Raw genomic sequence first — 15,879 nt, forward strand, 5'->3', positions numbered from 1 at the left:
CCTGTGATTCCTGGCAGGTCTCCCACACTGCACCGCGCTTTCAACTGTGTCGGCATCTTATGTGATGATACAGTTAATTGCAATGATGAAAGAAGGAGCATCAGCTGACACTCCTCCCAGCATTTCCCCTTTGCTCTGACGTCTCAACTCAGAGGGCACAATGATGTCATTATGCAGCGCCCCAGGGTCCTGGTCATTGTAGTAATGTCGTTCTTCCACCAGGGGGAGTGATGTTACGTCTGAAGGCAATAAAGGAGATCTCTTTACCAGGTATCACAAACCACACAACACACTTCACACTCCAGCCCACCAGGGGGAGCTATGCTCCTATCTATTAGGGCACTCTTCACAATTAGGTAAAACTGGTGGTCTGGATAGGAAGTTAGGCAGAAGCTGACTGGGCTTCACCCAGGCAGTACCTGTCAGGCAGCCAGAGGGGAAGGAGGAACATCTAAGCGCTGCAGATAGAGGTCCCTGACAGGGGTGGGATCCTGTCAGAGGCCTAGACAGAAGGCCACGGAGCTGCGCCTTCCCGACGTGCGGCAGCATCCTAAGAAAGAGACACGAACAGCGAATTGTATTGTAGAGGGTGAGAAACAAAATCATAGCAAAAGTAGAGGAAACCAGAAGGAGTTCTGCCCTGCAAAAGGCTGCCTCCTTTCTGAGGCGCAGGATCCGGTAGCTGGAACACCGAGGGAGCAACAGTCTCCAAGCCTTGCTCCAGAGACCGGCAGGACAGGTAATTCCACGTTACCTGCCCGACCTATACCCAGGAGGCACGGTGGCAACTTGGGGCTGGGGCATGCTAGAGTCCCTGTAAAAAGCCTCAGGCCACCAGTTATACGGGTTTGTCCTATCCTTACCATCAGGGGGACAGAGAAAGAGACATAACATCTAGAACACCAACATCAGTTGTGAGGACCTTACCGAGAAGCTCAGCAGGGAGGTACTACAACACCCAGGCGCTAGAGGAAGGCTACTGATTTCCACCTAGATAAGGGGACTCTGGATTTGCCTTCAGACCCACTGGACTTTGCCTGCCCTGTGATCTGTACCCTGGACTGTGGATGCTGAAGCCTTCAGTAAAAAGGTAAAGACACTGCAACCTTGTGTCCTCGTTCTTCACTGCGCCTCTCACCATCCACCATCTACACACTGGGAAGCCCTGGGGGTACACTTCACCTGTGGGAAGGTATACCATCTAGCTGCCATAACATCACCCCAGCGGACCCCTTACAGCAGCGTCGGTCATCCTGACCGAATACCACAGGTAATGTCATGAACATTATCCCTTTAAAGACCTTTCCCCCATTTACAACGGACGTCCCTAGGGCCACGGCCTGGGTCAGCCACCGTGACATCCCCCTTGAGAACCGAAGGACTCGGTACCGAGTACCCCATTGCCCTACTGGGGGCGCTCCAACTTCAACGCACACGCTGTTCTGAGATGTGCAGAAGATCTAAAGCCATCCTGAAGAGACTGGAACAGTGAGGAAACTGGCAGAGGTTAGTATTTGTTTTTAATATGGGGCTTATTATACTGTATGGAGAACTTTGTTGGCCCATTATTCTGTATGGAGCACTATGTGGGCCCATTATATTATATGGACACTATGAGGGACACATTATACTGTATAGATCACTTTGTGGGGCTCATTATACTTTATGGAGCACTATTTCAGGCCCATTATACTGTATGGAGCACTATGTGGTGCTATTAAACTGTATTGAGCACTATGTGAAGCCATTATACTGTATGGAACATTATGTGGGACCCTTTATACAGTAAGGAGCATTATGTGGGGCTCTTTATACTGTATGAAGCACTATGTGGGGCCATTATACTTTATGGAGCATTGTAGGGTGCATTATACTGTATGGAGTACTATATGGGGCCACTTGACTATATGGAGTGCTATGCAGGGCCATTATACTGGATGGAGCACTGTGGGGTGCCTTATACTATATCGAGCACTGAATAGGGCCATCTGACTGTATGGAGCACTACGTGGGGCCTATTATACTGTATGGAGCACTATGTGGGGCCATAATACTGTATGGAGCACTATTTGGCAGCTATACTGTATGGAGCACTTTTTGTGGCTATTATACTGTATAGATAATTATGTGGAGCCATTATACTGTATGGAGCACTATGTGGGACCAATATACTGCGCAGCTCTGCACTGCCTGATAGAATAAAACTTTTTAAAGTTTGATCCTATAAAACACCAGATAGCACTCGGTCGTGTTATACGCTTCTAATAAAATTTAACAGGACACTGGAAGAGGTTTACATAATTGTGCAAAGACAAGCAATAAATCTAACAGCTAATTAAAGGAAACGAATACGTGGGATGTTCTTTAATGACCCAGTACAGTGTGTGAAAGTTTTATTTATAGAGAAGTGGCAATTTAATGATTTATAACATGCAAAGCCTAATCTTTTAATAGACTTGACTGGAGAAAATATAGAGGAGGTTTAGTGGATTTCTATATTATAAGATAATAAATGCCTGTTTTTTTTCTAATTCATAAAAAATACTAAAATATTTACAAAAGAGAGCAAAATACTGTAAGTTTGAAGTGAATAAAATTATGAAAATTATCAGCATAATCTTAGCATTTCACCAGAATTACAGATGAAGAAATAACTTGGCACAGAATTCTAATGACAAAATGGTGATCAAGGCTGGTCGGTCAGTATTTCAAAGATATTGAGCATACTCCACTAAGAGCTTGGAAACTACAGGGAGTTTTTAAGACCCTTAAAGGGGTTGTCCTGTCTAAAACTAAACTGCACACTGTGAGGATTCACCAGTGTCAGCACTGGGGACAATGGTCATATTACCGCAAGTATGTGATACGCATACTCCTGGCCAGGGCTGCCATCAGTGAATTATTGACCTTACTGCTGTATGGGGCCAAGTGAACAGAAGTAAAGAGCGAGGGCCTCAACCCAGTCTGGGCCCCCCTCGTGTGCTTCTGTACACTGGGCCCCAGGGTATTTTGTGCCAGCGGGCCAACACCGTTGGCGTACATCTCGGCGCAGGGAGGCTTGGAGCTCTCACGGCTGTACAGCTCCAAGGGAGTCCCTCCGACTCATCTGTGACATGCTGCTGACAGCAAATGATGAATTGGGAGTGGGAAGAGCAAATGCTGAATTCGGAGTGGAGGTGGGGAGAGCAAATGCTGAATTGTGAGTGGGGGTGGGGAGTGCAAATGATGATTTGGGAGTGGGGTCGGGAGAGCAAATGCTGAATTGGGAGTGGCCAGGAGACCACATGCTGAATTGGGAGTGGGGGGTGAGCAAATGCTGAATTGGGAATGGAGGTTGGGAGAGCAAATGATGAATTGAGAGTGAGGAAGTGCAAATGCCGAAATGGGAGTGGGGGGAGCAAATGAGGAGTGGTGGGGTGGGGAGAACAAATGATGAACTGGGAGTGTGGGGGGAGCAAACAATGAATTGGAAGCGGGGGAGAGCAAATTCAAATTGGGAGTGGGAGGTGGGGAGAGTAAATGAGGAATTGGGAGTGGTGGGATCTGTAGAGCAAATGATGAATTGGGAGTGGTGGGGTGGAGAGATAAAATGATGAATTTTGAGAGCAAATGATGAGAGTGGGGATGAGATCAAATGGTGAATTGAGAGTGGGGAGAGAGCAAATGATGAATTAAGGGTGGGGGATGGTGGAGAGAAAATGATGAATTGAGGGTGGGGAGAGCAAATGATGAATTGAAGGTGGTGGTAGGGAGAACCAACAATAATGAATTGATGTTGGGGGTTAGAGCAAATGATAATGAATTGAGGGTGGAGGACAACAAATGATGATGAATTGGGGGTGGAGAGAGTAAATGATGATGAATAGAGGGTGGGGGTGGGAGAGAGTGGACATGACATAATTAATTTTGGTAGAGGGGTGGCTGTAAATATAATGAATTGGGGGAGCGGTAGGTACAGAGTGGAGGGAGATGAGGATGACGGAGTGTGATTGGTAAAGAATTGGGGGAAAGAGTACAGGTGCTAATTAATTTATATACTTATTGGTTGGGGAAAGTGGCTATGTATAGTTAGTGGGGGCACAGTGATGGATTACAATTTCTTTTGGAATGGTGGGTTGCATAATATCTAGTTATATATTAATGGTGGATGCATGTCTAATTTCAGCTGCGTAGTGTAGAAGTTGGGGAATGCGGTGCTCTAGATAACTGTGTTTTATTTTATATAAAGACAAGTCCTGGCTGAAAGAAGTGATTGGCGGTCTGCGCTGGATGAAGGAGAAAAGCGAAGATGAAGGACTTCAACTAGAGATGTCACCAGTGAGTCAGTGTGTTATCTGTACACTGACACTATATACTGTGTACAAAGCTCCTGAGCATAATGTCAGTCGAGGGGTTCAAGAGAGGCCTGGATGTCTTCCTGGAGCGTAACAATATTGTATCTTACAGTTATTAGGTTCTTTACAAGGACATAGATCTGGGGATTTATTCTGATGGAATATAGGCTGAACTGGATATATGGCCTTGATAACTATGTTACTATGTATTGGTGATCACTGTATTACCTGTACACTATACAGTATATACAGAGCTCCTATTTATTATGTCACTGTTGATCCCTGTAATACCTGTACATTGACACTATAAACAGAGCTTCTGTGTATAATATCAATGGTGATCACTGTATTATCTGTACATTATACACTATACACAGAGCTCCAGTATATAAGGTCACTATTGATCATTGTATTACCTGTTTGTTATACATTATATACAGAGTTCCTATGTATAATGTCACTGGTGATCCCTGTATTACCTCTACATTGACACTATATACAGCGCTACTGTGTACACTCCCTGACAGAAGTTATGTTGCTTATCCATGTTATGTAAATAAAAGCTTATACCCTGAAGTTAAATTCATCCATTGGTTGTATAAATTATTCTTTTGAAAGCTGAAACCCTTCCGAAATGTGGTTTAGGTTAAGAAAATAAGTTGGCATCAATGCAGAAATATATCAGTTAATGGAAACAGAATGGTCAGATTTTGGCAAGTCAAAAGTTTTGTCGCCCACAGAAAGTAATGTGATAGTCAAACAAATAATTAACTTAAAATACAAATATATGTTGCATAACATTGGTGAATGAAGTTGTGGTGCTATTAGAGTCATATTTAATATTTTGTGTGACTTCCATGAGCTTGAAGGACTGCATCCATGCGGTTCAACAATAATTCATGCAATTTATTAATAAAGTCATCAGTAATATCAAAGAATGCAGTCTTATATGCCTCCCAGAGTTCATCTAGATTCTTTGGTTTTGTTTTCCAAGCTTCCTCTTTCATCCTACCCCAAACATGCTCAATGATGTTCATGTCTGGTGACTGGGCTGGCCAGTCCTTAAGCAGCTTGATCTTTTTTGCCTGGAGGAACTTTGTTGTAGAGATGGATGTATGAGATGGAGCACCATCCTGCTGCAGAATTTGACCCCTTTTATGATCTGGAATATAAGAGGTAGCTAATACTTCTTGATATTTTAGGCTATTGATATTGCCTTCCATCTTGCAAATGTTTTGCACACCCCCATACTGAATGTAACCCCAGACCATGATCTTTCCACCACCAAATTTAACTGTTTTCTAGGAATATTTTGGATCCATACGGGCTCCAGTAGGTCTCCTGCAGTATTTGTGGTGGCTGTGGTGTAATTCTACTGAAGATTCATCAGAGAAATTCACCTTCTGCCACTTTTCCATTGTGCATCTGTTTAGCAGGCTGTGGGACTTTGCAAATGCCACACGTTTTTTTATTTGCCTTTTGTTTAGTGCTGGCTTCTGGGCACTGATTCGACCATGGAGGCCATTTCAAGACAGAATCCTACAAAGTGTTCTAGTTGACACAGGGACTTGAGGTGACCGGGCCTGTTGGAGCTCTGCTGCAATGGAAGAGGGTCTTGCTTTGGATTTTCTAACCAACAAACGTTCCTCCTGAGCAGTTTTCTTGTGGGGTCTGCCGGACCTGGGCTTGTCAAACACATCTCCAGTCTCTACAAATCTTTTTTTAATTCTTTGTACTTGACGCTGAGACACATTAAAGGTGCCAGCCACCTCTGCAGTGGATCTGGTCTTCAGCCTCTTGATAATCCAGGCTTTGGTCGCAGGGTGGATTTTTGGCATGTTGTCAGGGCTCAAGTTGCAGTTCAAGTGAAGGTCTGGGGTGCTGGGTTTCTTTTTATACACACACACTAATTAACTGATCATTTACTGAGCACAGGTGAGGATGTAAACTAGGATTGGGTGCATTATATGACCAGGCGAAAAAACTTTTATCTTGCCAAAATCTGACCATTCTGTGTCCATTAACTGATCAATATTTCTGCATTGATGCCAATTTATTTTCTTAACCTAAACTACATTTTGGAGGGTTTCAGCTTTCAAAAGAATAATTTATACAACCAATGGATGAATTTAACGTAAGGTTATAAGCTTTTATTTACATAACATGGATAAGCGACATAACTTCTGTCAGGGAGTGTATTTGTATATTGTATGTGTTATTATGTGGTGGTAATATGAGGTCTGGCCACAGTGTGGCGGTATTTGTTGCTTGGATGTGATATTATTCGGTCACCATGTGGTGGTAATATGTGGTCAGGCCATGGTGTGTCGATATTTGTTCCTGTATGTGGTATTATTTGGTCACTATGTGGTGGTAATATGTGGTGTGGCCATGGTATGATGGTATTAGTCCCTTGTATGTGGTATTATTAGTCATTTAAAAAAATGCATGTGACACATTCCCTGAAAGAAAAATAAATAAAAATATACCTAAAAACAGTATTTTTACCTGTCCATAAATTGTAGGCTTAGCCCAAGAGTGACATGTTTTGTCCATAGTTGTAGGCTGGTGGCCCAAAAGTGGCATGTACAGTAGAGTAGTCAATATCAGAGGGAGGTCACCTTGCCGTGGTTGATGGGCATACATGAATTAGCCAATTTATGCGCTAAGAACCTTCATTTTCATCTATTACTGTAGGTTTCGCAAAAAACATTTTTTTGAAAAAATGTTTTTTAGAAGTATAATCTATTTTGAATGTTTTTAATGTTTTTATGTGTTTTCACATGGCCTAGATTCATGCATATGTGCTGCTGTGTTTTGTCTATAAAAACAGTATTGGATATTTGAAAAAATATTTAATAGGTTAGAGTAGAGTAGGGCCTTGCCAAAAATGTCTAACTTGTCATAGTGGCGGCTTAAAAAGTAGTTTGGCCAAAACAAAAGCTATGTATGAGATATGATATTCAATGGGAACTGTTAATGTGTGATTGGTAAGGACGTGGTGCAGAATTGGAGTTTTTTCTAGAGAGGGCGGTGGGACTGTGGAAGGTTCGAGGGGTGGAAGCGAGCTGAGGTGGAGCCTGGGCAGAGTCTCAAGGGGGCCTGAAAATTTTGTCAGTCTGGGGCCCCTAAATTCCTGGTGGCAGCCCTGCTCTTGACCACAATTTGTCTAAACTGTTTTCGGCCTCGCTCAATACACTTGCATTGAGTGAGACCACGTCCATCTAGTCGGAATGTGGCCAAGAGTATCCATTTAGTCTATTTGCAGTAACATGATAGCCGTTATGGACGCTGACCTAGAGAATTCTCACAATGAGCAGTGCAGGGAATGTGAGGATTACGGTATATTTTCTAATATAATTTTGCCAACTAAATCTGCTACTTTCACCTCTTGGGTTGATTCTTCAATCTCAAGTAAAGGTTAAAAGCTGCAAAATCTGCATTCAGTGAAGACAGACTTCACATTACTGAGATGGGAGATAGCAGCTGTTACTGGTAAGATTTTATTGAGAGAGGAAGAAGGTACTTCAGGTAGACATAAAAATGTATCTGCTGCAAGTTCTCCTGAGATGGCAGCTACACTTACGTTACAGCTAGTGTTCACTATGTACTGAGCGGTGGCTGTAGCCTCATCGGCCGCACCCCTATGACTGAAAGCTGGAGGATGCTAGGAAAAATTATGTTAATTTCCTTCCGGCAGTTAAGCTTTCAGTGCGAGCTCTGGGCAGCTTCAGAATGCTATTAACTTGCAGATTAACCTCATTTCTGCAGGTTAAGGGTACGTTCACACAGGACTTTTTTGCTGCGTATTTTTGCTGCATTTTTTTATGCTAATTTCCAGCTGCTTTTTACAGTACCAGCAAAGCCTATGAGATTTCAGAAATCTCATGCACACACATTGGGTTTTTGTTTGATCAGTATTTTCTGCTTTGCTGCGCTTTTTGGACATAGGGCATGTCACTTCTTTCAGCGTTTTTGCTGCGTTTTTGCAGCGTTTTTTCACCCATTGACTTGAATGGGTGATGGAAAAAACGCAGCAAAAACGCATGTAGCATTATTTGCTGCGTTTTTTGTGCAGAAAAATCATGGCCAGCAGGAAGTGATCTCACAGCCAAGAGCTTAGGGGTGTGGTTAGTGAGGTGTCCATAGTGACAGTGAGCTATTGTGAGGTGTCCTGATAGTGATCTATTGTGAGGGAGTTTCTGGCAGTGAGGTGTTAGCCATGTCTTGGTATAGGAGGATGAGCATTAATGTTTTGAGAAAAACATGATCACAGTGCCTGGGAACAGGGCAGAATGTAACTATTTTTCACAGGCGTTGGTACGAGTCACACTAATCACATACCAATGCCATGTATATGTCACATGTATACTTTACCTGTTGCAATTGATCATGGATAATTTTCAGCAGTAGTAGCTTCCTATATGGCCTTCTTAGTAGCAATGGACGCGTCCTTCTCAATCGCAATGGCTGTTCAGTCTCCATTTTCTACTCACAGTGAAATATGGGTGGTTCTACAGGAAGCAGTTTTTTTTTTTTCTCTGGGGTCACTCAACTTTATTATCATGTACAAAGAGACAAAAAATGCATTAAAAAAACGCACCAAAAGCGCACCAAAATACGCACCAAAAAAACACACCAAAAACGCATATATAAGCAGCTGAAAATTAGCATAAAAAAACGCAGCAAAAATACGCAGCAAAAAAGTCCTGTGTGAACTTACCCTAATAGCGTTTTTTGTGTAACTGTCATTTCAGGAAACCTTGCAGCAAACTGTCTGTGTCTGCCATTATCACCTCCCTCCTCCTCTCCATAGAATTTTGTAAGCACTAGTGTTGAGCATTCCGATACTGCAAATATCGGGTATCGGCCGATATTCTCTGTATCGGAATTCCGATACCGAGTTCCGATATTTTTGTGATATCGGAAATCGGAATCGGAAGTTCCTATAAGCTCCCAGGCGTATGCGGTGCGTATGGTTCCCAGGGTCTGGAGGAGAGGAGACTCTCCTTCAGGCCCTGGGATCCATATTCATGTAAAAAATAAAGAATAAAAATAAAAAATATGGATATACTCACCCTCGGACGGCCCCTGGACCTCAGCGGTGCAACCGGCAGCCTCCGTTCCTAAGAATGCAGTGAGTGTAGGACCTGCGATGACGTCGCGGCTTGTGATTGGTCGCGTGAGCGGTCACATGAGCGGTCACGCGACCAATCACAAGCCGCGACGTCATCGAAGGTCCTTCACTCTGCATTCTTAGGAACGGAGGCAGACGCTTGCAGCGGTGACAGCCATGGCCCATCCGAGGGTGAGTATATCCATATTTTTTATTTTTATTCTTTATTTTTTACATGAATATGGATCCCAGGGCCTGTAGGAGAGTTTCCTCTCCTTCAGACCCTGGGAACCATCCAGGATCACTTCCGATATTTGTGTCCCATTGACTTGTATTGGTATCGGGTATCGGTATCGGCGATATCCGATATTTTTTGGATATCGGCAGATCCAATCTGATACCGATACTTTCAAATATCGGAAGGTATCGCTCAACACTAGTAAGCACCAATTGTCATTGTTTATCTCATTAATGTGAAAGTCTGTCTTCACTGAATACAGATTTTACCCATGAATTGAGAAAGAACAATCAATCCAGTTGGAGAGAGAAGCAGAGTTCTCTAAATGAGATATATCAAACAGTTCCTTGTTTTCATGGGCATTATTGATTTATGAAATAATAATTAAAATGACAATTACACTTTAACTTAAATATGTAATAAAATACTCTCATTGTCTCCTTATTTGCTTAAGCTTGCTTAATGCTTTGCATGTCGATACTTCCCACACTCACAGTACGAGCATCTCTCCCAAATTTTACAGAACAGAAAGAGGGACAAACAATGCGGATCACTATGCACGCTGCAGCAAATTTTGGACAGGCCCTTAGCCACACCCAAGTCACACCTATTTATCAGTTCCTTCTATGCAGACAGGAGGAGATGTCAGATAGGGCATGGAGGTAGCGAGAATCATTCAGCAGACGTCCGGGAATGTCTTGCTCTATCTGGGATGGTTGGGACCAGATTCAGTTTTCGTTCATTCATACATTCATAGTTGTAGAAGCTTGCAAAGGAGACCAAAAGCCGCAAAAAGGGATATTGGGGGTATGTCAAAAGCAAAAGAAAAGTCAAAGATGCTATATGATTTTTACAGGATGAAAAGGGTGAAGTGGTCAAAAATGATGTTAAGAAGGCCAAACTTTTAAATTCCTATTTTGCATCTGTATTCTCTAAGAAAGCAAATGTAACATCAACTGATCTTCATGGTGCCATTGAAGGAATAAAAGAATCCACTCTATCCATAAACAGAGAGATTGTGAAGGAAACACTTAGCCAGTTTAAATTAATTTAAATCTCCTGGTCCAGAGGAATTACATGCTAGTGTACTGAAAGAGATAGCAGAGGACATTGTAGAACCACTAGCCAGAATCTTTGAAAGTTCCTGGAAAACAGTAGAAGTCCCAGAGGATTGGAGAAGGGCAAATGTTGTTCCTATCTTTAAAAAAGGACAGAAGATGGAGCCAGGAAATTACTGGACAATGAACCTTACTTCTATACCAGGAAAGATATTTGAACAAATTATTAAACAGCATGTATGTAAGTACTTGGTTAAGAATACAGTAATTAGCCAGAGCCAGGATGGGTTGGTAGAAAACCAGTCATGCCAGACTAATCTAATTTCCTTCTATGATGGAATAGCTGACTTGGTGGATCAGGAAAAGGTGGTAGATATAGTATATCTTGGCTTCAGCAAAGCATTTGATAAAGTATCTCATGCTATCCTTATTGAAAATATGACCAAGTATGGGATTGACAAGGCTATGGTTAGGTGGATTCATAACTGGCTCAGTGATCACACTCAAAGAGTGGTAATAAATGGTTGCACATCCAATTGGAAAAGTGTTTCAAGTGGGGTACCACAAGGCTCTGTCCTAGCCCCAGTGTTGTTCAACATTTTTACAAATGATCTAGATAAGGGAACTGAAGGTAAACTAATCAAATTCACAGACAATGCAAAGCTAGGATGGATAGCTAAAGGTACCTTCACACTAAGCGACGCTGCAGCGATACAGACAACGATGCCGATCGCTGCAGCGTCGCTGTTTAGTCGTTGTGTGGTCGCTGGAGAGCTGTCACACAGACAGCTCTCCCGCGACTAACGATGCCGAAGTCCCCGGGTAACCAGGGTAAACATCGGGTTACTAAGCGCAGGGCCGCGCTTAGTAACCCGATGTTTACCCTGGTTACCAGTGTAAATGTAAAAAAAAAAACCACATACTCACATTCCAGTGCCCGGCGTGCGCTTCCCTGCACTCCTCCTGCATCCTGTGTAAGTGCCGGCCGTAAAGCAGAGCGGTGACGTCACCGCTGTGCTCTGTGGGAGATGCTCTCATGAGAACTATTTTCACACCCCTGCATCTGGTTTCCTCCACGGAGTTGGAGAAACAATATGGAATTTCCCCTGATGAGTTGGAAAAAACGAAACGCGTAGGAAAATGCTTCGTTTATCTTGGGGTAAAACCTGCTATTGGTAGCGTGGATTTGTGTGTGGCTGGAATGTGCCCCCTTTCCGATTACAGCGCCAATAACCAGGGATCTCGACCACATTAGATGAAAGTTAAAGAGGTGAGATCGTTCTGATTTTTTATATTCCAGTCGTGTTGCATGCAGTACATTCGATTACGGATATGGATTAGATAGTACATGTGACTGGTAAATTGTGCTGACATACATGGTTTTGGTTTGCATCTGTCTCCCCTGGAGACATATGGTTATTTGGTTCCCCTAGGTCTCGGGGATTGTTTGTGGTATTAGACATTCCTGGGAATGTGATTTTCATGTGAGTCCTTGTCTATTTTTGTTTTTTTGTATTTTCATCCCTATTTTAATCATATTTAATTAAAGGTTAATTTTTATAGTCTTATACTAATCACACCCTGCTTAGTCTACAATCTAAAAATGTCAAAGACGAAATGGCGCAGAACAAAACATTCCCTTCCTGCTGCAAGAGAGGGCGCATCCAATTACGTCCCATTCGAATGGATGATCAATTAGTCAAGTGGATGAAAGGAGAGCATCAGCACTCCAATAACTTTATGGCTAATATAAGGCAATACAATAACTTGCTTGCTTTGGCATCAATGGGAGCACAAGTAGCACCGCCTCATGGGCATGGTACATACTGTTTTTGAATTCATGGACAAATTTACCACAGAACTGCCCCATTGCATCCCCCTGTGGGTAGTACTCTCAAGTTTGCCCAGATTTATATCTTGGACAGTGAAGGAACATTAAGTACAAGAAGTCAAGCAAATAAAAAGTGCCTCCCAGCACTGCTATCATCTCTTGGAGAGAAAATGAAAGCAATTAACATACTCGCAAGAGCATTCACAATGATGAGGGAATTTGAAATAGAGGAAGAGAGGATTGCTGAATTACAAAATCACGATCCACTCAAAATAACAATGTCAATTATAAATGACTACAATGATGACCAGAGGTGCTACAATGCACCAAGGTGCAATGAAGTAGCTATCATTTATCAAAATTCAATGGATGAACCCCCATTTAATAGGGACATCAGAGTTCACCTCAAAAGTGAAAACCAAACTGTTCAAATCAGCTTTCTTCACAGAAAGTGTGATGCAATGACATATCTTCACAGAAAGTGTGATGCAATGACATATCCACTTCTATTCCCATACGGAGACAGTGGATAGACAATAAATTTGACAACTCCAATTGCCCTAAGTGTCCAACATCAAGGAATTGGTGACATTCATCTGCCATCCATACCAGTGGATCAAGATCGACAAGAAAAAATCACCCTGTTGCAGTACTATGCATACAGGCTTGCCATTCGTGACAAGTTCAATCCCCTTTTAAATGCTGGGAAGTTGACGCGACAATTTATCGTTGACAGTTACATCAAAATTGAATCCGACAGGATCGAATATATAAAACAAAATCAAAAGGCGTCGACAGTATTGCCGGCATTATGGATCACATCCATAATGTTGAGTTACACCAAAGGCTAAAAGCTGGGACACCAGTAATTTTACCCTCCACTTTCATTGGAAGCCCAAGAGCTATGCAGCAAAATTACCAAGACGCCATGACAATTGTCTGAAAATTCGGAAAGCCAGATCTTTTTGTTACGATGACCTGTAACCCAAAGAATAAAGAAATTACTGAAAACTTTGAACCATGACAAAGGCCAGAGTTCAGACCAGATTTGTTTGCACGAGTATTTAAAATCAAACTCCAAGCCGTTCTTTACGAGATTTTGAAAAAACACATTTTTGGCCGTGTAGTTGCCTATGTGCATGTAATAGAATTTCAAAAGCATGGACTACCACACGCTCACATGCTCTTAATCCTTGGAGAGGAAGATAAACCGAGGGACAAAGAAATAATTGACAAATTAGTCTCTGCTGAAATCCCAAATAAGACAGCAAATCCAAAACTGCATGAGGCAGTGATGAAGCACATGATTCATGGCCCATGTGGCAAAGATGAACCTGGTGCTATATGCTTGACAGATGGTCAATGCGCCAAAAAAATTCCCAAAAAAATTTAATACAGAGACAAACCCCAATGTTGATGGATACCCACAGTACCATCGACACAATACTGGGAAAACCAGATGAAGAATGCGAGAAATTGACAATAGGTGGGAATGGGAAGATGGTATAATGGATGCAATCGCTTTTCAAATGCCCTACCAACTTTGCAAATTATTTGCTATAATTTGTGTATATGGGGTACCCGCTAAACCATTGGCATTATGGCAAAAATATAAAATTGAATTTATGGAGGATTACACCAGGCGGCATACTCCAGAAATTGCTGAGCAACTGGCTCTTCGTGATAATAATGAAGTGCTCTTAAGCAATAAGAAGTCCTGTGCTGACTACGGATTGCCAACTCCAGTAAATGTTCCAGATGAAATACTGCACCAACTGAATTATGCTGTAATAAAGCAAGAGGCTGAGCATTTGAAAGCTATGTTTAATGAAGCTCAGAAATAAGCTTTCGATGCAATTATGCAAGCAGTCAATGCTGCATCACAGCCAGATGACACTAGCTCAGGCTGGTTTCACACTTGCGTTTTGATCTGCAGCGTTTTTTAAAAAAACGCTGCGTTATTTAGACGCATGCATTTTTGCGCCAAAAAAAAAACACGGGAAAACGCGGCGTTTTCCCGCGTTTACATGCGTTTTTTCCCGCATTTGCGTTTTTGAAATGCATGCTGAGAAGTGTGTGACAGCTGCCAATCATCAAAATCAACTAGAAAACAAACTATTAATAGAATTAGCTAGGGTTAGAGTTAGGGTTAGGGATAGGGTTAGGATCCCTAGGGTTAGGGTTAGGGGTAGCTTTTTATTAGAATGTCCTGGTCACCAGGTCACTGATAAGCCACCCCCCACCATCAAGGTGATAAAGGGATCCAAACCCTAACCCTAACCCTTCCCCTAACCCTAACCCTAAGGATCCAAACCCTAACCCTAACACTAACCCTAACCCTAGGGATCCAAACCCTAACCCTAACCCTAACCCTAGGGATCCAAACCCTAACCCTAACCCTAGGGATCCAAACCCTAACCCTACCCCTACCCCTAACCCTACCCTTAACCCTACCCCTAACCCTAACCCTAACCCTAACCATAACCCTTGGGATCCTAACCCTAACCCTAACCCTAACCCTAGGGATCCTAACCCTAACCCTAACCCTAAGGGTTAGGACCCTAACCCTAAGAGTTAGGGTTAGGATCCCTAGGGTTAGGGCTAGGGTTAGGATCCCTAGGGTTACTAGGGATCCTAACCTTAGGGTTAGGGTTAGGTTTAGGGTTAGGATCCCTAGTAACCCTAGGGTTAGGGTTAGGGTTTTCTTGTTTTTTCTTGTGTTTAGGGTTAGGGTTAGGGTTAGGGTTTTCTTGTTTTTTCTTGTGTTTAGGGTTAGGATTAGGGTTAGGGTTAGGGTTTTCTTGATTTTTCTTTGCGGCAAAAAAACGCTGCTAGAAATTACTACATGTTGCATTTCTGCAAATGAACGCACGCGTCAAAAAACGCATGCGTTGCCGAAAACGCGTCAAAACGCACGCTAAAAAACGCATGCGTTTTTTAAATGTTAAGTATAGGAAAAAAAACGCATGCGTTTTTTAGTGCTAAAACGCTGCAGATCAAAACACAAGTGTGAAACCAGCCCTCACACTGTTTTTTTCTGGATGGCCAAGGAGGCAGTGGAAAGACATTTTTGTACAACTGCTTGCACAAGACACTACAAGCAGAAAAGAAGTCTATTTGCTCAGTAGCCTCCACTGGATTGGCAGTTACATTACTACAAAACTGTAGCACCTACCATTCAAAGTTTGGCCTTGGAATTACAACAAATCAGACCACTGTGTCAAAAATTAAGCCAACCTCACTTGAAGCAAAGAGCTTAGGGAGTCAACGAAGTAACAATGGCTCCCTGTTTTAATATGAAC

The sequence above is a fragment of the Ranitomeya variabilis genome, chromosome 1 (assembly GCF_051348905.1).
Source record: "Ranitomeya variabilis isolate aRanVar5 chromosome 1, aRanVar5.hap1, whole genome shotgun sequence".
Classification (NCBI taxonomy): Eukaryota; Metazoa; Chordata; class Amphibia; order Anura; family Dendrobatidae; genus Ranitomeya; species Ranitomeya variabilis.